This window comes from Gavialis gangeticus, unplaced genomic scaffold (genome assembly GCF_001723915.1).
Source record: "Gavialis gangeticus isolate Ggan-Ray unplaced genomic scaffold, GavGan_comp1, whole genome shotgun sequence".
In the NCBI taxonomy this organism is placed as follows: domain Eukaryota; kingdom Metazoa; phylum Chordata; order Crocodylia; family Gavialidae; genus Gavialis; species Gavialis gangeticus.
Genome location: NW_017729025.1, coordinates 57,183,463 through 57,189,462, shown reverse-complemented (window position 1 = coordinate 57,189,462; position 6,000 = coordinate 57,183,463).

Here is a 6,000-nt window from a genome sequence, read left to right as displayed (position 1 = left end):
GGCCTATAGTTACCCAGGTCCTCCCTCCTCCCCTTCTTGAAGATCAGCACAACATTGGCCCTATTCCAGTCCTTGGGGACCTCCCCAGAGTGCCACAAATTTTGGAAGAGCTTCACCAGGGGTTCCACAATGACTTCGGACAGCTCTTTCAGCACTCTCAGATGAAGTTTATCCAGACCTGCTGACTTGTATACATCCAATTTCTTTAATTGATCATACACCAGTTCTACGGCCATAGTAAGAAGGCAGTTATTTGAACCCTGCTCTTTCTGTACCCTAGCTGGCATGATTTCCCCCTTGGCCTGGTGGAAGACCAAAGCAAAGTAGTCATTCAGGAGTTCAGTTTTCTCCTGAATGCCAGTGACTAGCTGTCCTGAGTTGTTGAGCAATGGCCCCATATTCCCATTCATTTACCTCTCATTCCCTACATACCTAAAGAAGGACTTCTTGTCATCCTTGATTCCCGCTCCTAATTTTAGTTCAGTCACTGCCTTAGCTTTTCTAATCTGATCCCTACAAGTGCAGGCCATAGTTATATATAGTCCTCCTTGGGGGCTGTTCCTAGCTTCCATTGACTGTACACCTCTTTCTTCTTTCTTAAGAGGATCATGATTTCCCTGTTTAGCCAAGAGGGCTTCCCAGCCCTTTTGCTACATATTCTCCACATGGGAATGGACTTTCTTTGTGCTTCAAGGATTGTGTCCTTTAGGAACGACCACTGTCAAGGGAGATACCTGCTACCCTGGGAACACTACCTATGCACCCTGCAGGGGAAAAAAAACATAGACAGGAGCCACCTAGACACTCTAGTTTGTAGGAGCGGATGCTGTTGCAGCTGCCAAAGCAAGACCCATGGACATTCAAGCTAGGTACAGACATTCACAAAGCCCAAGGCAGAATCAAACTAAGTTATGCAGTTTTTGTAAGTGGCATAGTTTAGATTGGTAGCAAACAGAATACACATTCATCCTTTGGTTTCGGGGGACAAATCGTAGACCAAATTCCATCATTTTTAAACCAGTCTGTGTGTGCTGAACTTCTGTTCTCTTATGGGTACAGACCCGTTTCTGATAATTTATATTGGAAAAAGTGTACCGTGTGTACCTGGCCTCAGAGAACCGCCTAGAGCTATTTTGCTAACCTGTGCTAATTAGCTGCTTGTTCCAGCCCCCTCCACTACAGACTGTTCCAATGCAGCTTCATTTCATACCTTCTTCTCTTACCCTGATTTTCCCAGTCATCTCCCCCTTGCTGTTCCCCATTTAGCTGATCCCCCTCCTGAGTAAACAAATCCCAAACAGTCAAGAGACTATTGCGCATTACCTGTCCCTGTGCTCTCTGTCTGTTTTGTCTACTTGGACAGTAAGGCTTTGGGGACAGGACTCAAGCATCTATTATTCTTTGTACAGCAGTGCATCTAAAAGTGACCCATTTGTGGTTAGCCCTATTGGGGTGCAGATGGTATGGCACATCACCACATATAACACAACACACATTTTTCTCCAGTTAAAGAGAAAGCAGATGCTTTACTAATATGCAAGGGATTATCACTATGTCATTCAGTTTAAGAACAAAGCAAAACAGCCACAGCAAACTGGGCAAAAGATACTCAAAATAGTCAAAAGATATTGTGTCATTAATCCTGTAGTCATTATACTTAAATGTACATATCTTGTTCAGATCCCTGAACAAAAGTCTAGCCTTCTTGAATGCCTTGACAGTGCCTGTAATATTTCACTGTCAGTCATTTCTACACCTGAGTTAATATTACCATATTTGCATTAAGGTTTTTAGCTACAGCTAAAAACCATCTGCAGGGCTGTGAAATAGAAGAGAGAGATTACTAGGAATGGCTAACAGTCAGTAAAATTGCAGAAGAAAGGATATTTTGAATAGTGGAACACCAAGACCATTAAAAAGGACACAGGGTCATTAACATCTGTAGAATGGAGAGAAATTAGCAGGAATCAGGGAGATGACATTGAGCCATGAAATCAATTTACTCTCTCAGAACAGCCCAAATAGAAATGCCAATGCCAACTTCCAGGCAGTTGGTTTTAAAGTCTGGGTGAGCAGGAATCACAGAGGGTGCAGCAGCTGCACCACTGAACCTACATCCCTTGATCCTCCCAGGCCCTTAGGCAATACACTAATAAACATGATTAATAATGTGTTACTGTTACCTCATGGTTAAAAGTGGAGACTGGGAGTCACTTATCTTTTTCTTCTAAGGGGGAAGGCGTGTGGCAGAACACCTTTGGCGCCTGCCACTTTAAGGGTGAGAGCAGGTAGCAGGGCAACTGGCAGGTGCGGCTGGCCCTGATAAAACAGTCACATGGCCACTAGATGGGCCATGTGATTGGAGGAGAGGACTGAGCAGCCTCCATTTTAGCTCAGGCATCAGGGCTGAGCCAACAGTTTGCTGCTGGCAGCTGAAACAACAACACCTGGCTGAGCTGCTGCTCAGAGCACCTTGGAGGTAAGGGAGGAACTATGAGGATCGCAGGAGGTTTGTGGGGGCCAAGTAGGGTTCCAAGCCCCAGGAAGAAGGCTTGGGCCTAGAGAGAGCTCAAGGCCCAGCCTAGAAAGGGGGTTTACAACTTGCAGGCCTCAACAGAGGCTAGGCAGGCCCTAATTAGATAGGGCAGGGGTGAGGCCAGGGGGCTCAGGTGAGCTCAGGGGAACTAGGCCTCATCCAGTTTTGTGAGGGTGCTGCATCACCCCAGCTTGTGGTGATGGCTCTATCGTGGGGCCTAGAAGGAAACCCCATCTGGAGCATGGAAAGCAGCAGCTCCACACTGACTTGCTGATCCCTTGACTAGTCAATGTAAGGGGGCCAGGGCCATAAGGCTGATGGGCAATTGAGCCCACCACGAGCAGCAGGTCAGGGCTGTGGAGGGCCCTCTACTGCCCCAACTGGCCTGGAGGTGGGGCCAGAGCCTATATAAGCTGATGATCTTCTCAGCAGGGGGAGGTTGGGACATGAACATCACAGCCAACAGAGGGTAGAGGTCAGTCAGCATGCTTCCTGTGATGAAGGAGGATGCAATACAGCCTCTGGAGGGGAGGATTCCCAAAGTGCGTCAGTGTTAAAGCAGCCCAAGAACTACAACCAGGTCCCCAGAGAGAGAATTAGACCAAGGACAGGTAGGCCTGTATTGGCACTGGGTAAGACCTAAAACTGCACCGTGCCAAGGAAGAATGGCCTGATGGGGCTGCATGTGGTGAGGTAGCTCCCCAGAAATGCCAGGCCAGTTGCCTCAGCAGTGAAAAGCAAGTAGGGGAACCTTATAACCCCAGCTCCCACCATCTGGTGGGCAGTTAAGAGCAGGATGCCAGGCATGTCCACTGACACCTGAGCCCCTGGGGTATCAGACCCTGAGCCCCACGGAGGGGGTATGGAGTTGATTCCCATAAGGGGACAGGTATGTCTGTATGATGCCTCAGCCTCAGGGGAGGGTAAGACCCCAAGTGGCCCCAGAGAAGGAGAAAGAGGTGTTGGCCCCAGAAAAGGGGACAATAATGTGGCCCCAGCAAGGGAACAGGAAAGACCAAGTATGTCTGTGTGCTGCCTGAGTTCCATGGGGGGGTATAAGACCCTGGTGGCCCCTGAAAAGGGGAACCAAAGAGCCCAGAGTGGGGCTAGAGGCTGAATTCAACCCAGTGTGGGATACAGGGCCAGTAGAGGACTGTGAGAGGTACCAGTCTGAGTGAAAGTAGGTAAGCTTGGAAGCCCGTGTGGAGTGTGTAAGGCACAGAGTACAGCAGGTTGAGAGTGGCTCAGTGAGGGACAATATGAAAGAGGCCCAGTGAGAGTGGGTGGTATGAATGAGGCCCAGTGAAGGGCCGAATGCCAGAAGGAATGACAGAGGCCCAGCAAGGGGCAGAGTTTGGCCTGGCCTTCGGCTGGTAGTAGGAACAACTTATGATGACATCTGCAAAACCTGGGACACGGTAAAGGAAGGTCGAAACCATGTGTAAAGCCCTAGTCATCAGGGCATTAAATGGGCAGCCTCCAGCATTATTACGATGAGCATCATAACAAGGTATGGCAGACGAAACCAGGCAGACTGCCCTAGACAGGTGGGTGAGCTGGTACTGTAACCAGGCCTTGAAGGTTGCCCCTGTCACACTGAAAGCAGACTAATAGTAAACTTCCGCTCCACAGCAAAGTGAAGAAAATGAAGGTGGGGGGTGGAGGGGTGCAAAAACAACTCAAATCCACCAGTCACGTTCAGCTGAGGTATACCAAAATACTCACAAGAGATTTGGGAGGCCTTGAATACACAAATAGTGGCCCATTTAATAAAGCAATGTTCATATACTGGAGTAGAGCTTAGAGCTGCTGCATTTTACCTGGAAACACTTGTCACACTCTTGCAGATAATGACATGCACATCATCATCCAAATGGCACCATATATATGTATAATAAAGGCTTGTTTCCACCTGCTTACCACAGGTGGGGAAGGTAGCTTATAGTTAAGACCACCATGGTTCATTTTATAAGATCATGCTTTTTCAATTGTTTATAAAATTTCCCGAAGCTGAAATCATTTGAACTGGAATTTTCTGAGCTGAGTCTCTCCCTCTCTTGATTTAGGCCACAACAGCCTTGTTCCAGAGAAGGACCCACCCTCAGACTGACCACAACCTTTCCATTCAATAAAAAGGCAAAATGTATTGATACACAGTGATAACAAAAAAAAGTGATACAAACAAACAATCAAGCAATTCTATACATCTACTAAATCCTAGGGCTGTCACCAGAGTCAAAGTACATCTGGCCAGAGCGCAGTCTTCACTCTGAGGCTCTCTCAGGTGTCAGATGTCAGCAGTCTGGAGGTGGGATGCCAAGGCCCACCGGCGCCCTCCACTGTGGTGCGTAAGACAGGCTGGCGGTATGCCTCTGTCCGTGGTGGCCTTGGGTAACCTCCCAGGAGATGGGGACCCCTATGAGGAGGAGTGATGAGAAAGGAGGGGCACTTTGTTACTTTCAGGTCTCTGCTTTTGTATACTCCTTCCCTCCTGATGACTTCTCATCTGTGGCTGTCTCTGGTTGGTTGTCTCTCTGTGGTCACATGTCCATGTAGCTTTCTGGGCCTTCTCCTAACTTGGTCTGTTCCCCCAAAATCAGGACTCAGCCCCCCACCCCTGCTCTGGGTCCTTGGTAGCTAGTGTTACTTTATCTTGTGGTTATGGTTGAGCCTCTGTTTACCAGAATGTGTGTTCATCTGTTGGCCTTGTTATGTTAGATAGCCTGTCTGCCTTGAAGGCTGTGAGAAACTGCATGTGTAACACTCAAGCTTCTTAGAAATCAGTTAACCCCTGCTGTCTATCTTAAGCCCTTCTAATACATATATCTATACCTATAAGTCAATTCCCAAAAAGCAAACTGGTTAAATACCATTTCTAAGCCAACAGCGTGTCCTGAGCAGTATCCCAGGGCCTACTCACCTGCCACCACTTGGTGTTTTTTAAGGTTACCTGGAGGTGTTGTTTGGTGTTTCTCTTCTTTGTATCCAGAGTCTCTGCTAGTATTTCTTCTGTGAGGCTTCTCCTCCTCTGCACTTCACCCCTTTCCACTCCAGTGGTCTGCTTCAGGTAATCAGCTCTGGAGCTGGACACTGGCACCGTTTATTCCCTAGGAACTCCTGCCCACATTGTTCTTTGCAGGAGTATGGTTAGGCTCTCCCACCTTAATGAATGTACAACTTAATTATAACTGAACACAAGATGCTCAGACAGTGTGGGGAAGCAGGGCACCAATGCTACCCACCTCTAATTGCTTCACTTCCATGCTCTAAGCTCAGCAGAATGTGCCTTCAGAGTACCTGTCATCATTGTGGTGAGCGAGCGGTTGCTTGATCAGGCATGCATCACCTGCCTCGCCAGCCGTGGCTCGTGCACCAATACCTGTTTTCTCCCCCACAGGTTCCTGCACATCTGTGGCTTCTTCTGGTTTGGCAGGGGCTCCTGCTTCAGGACTGATCCCCAGCTC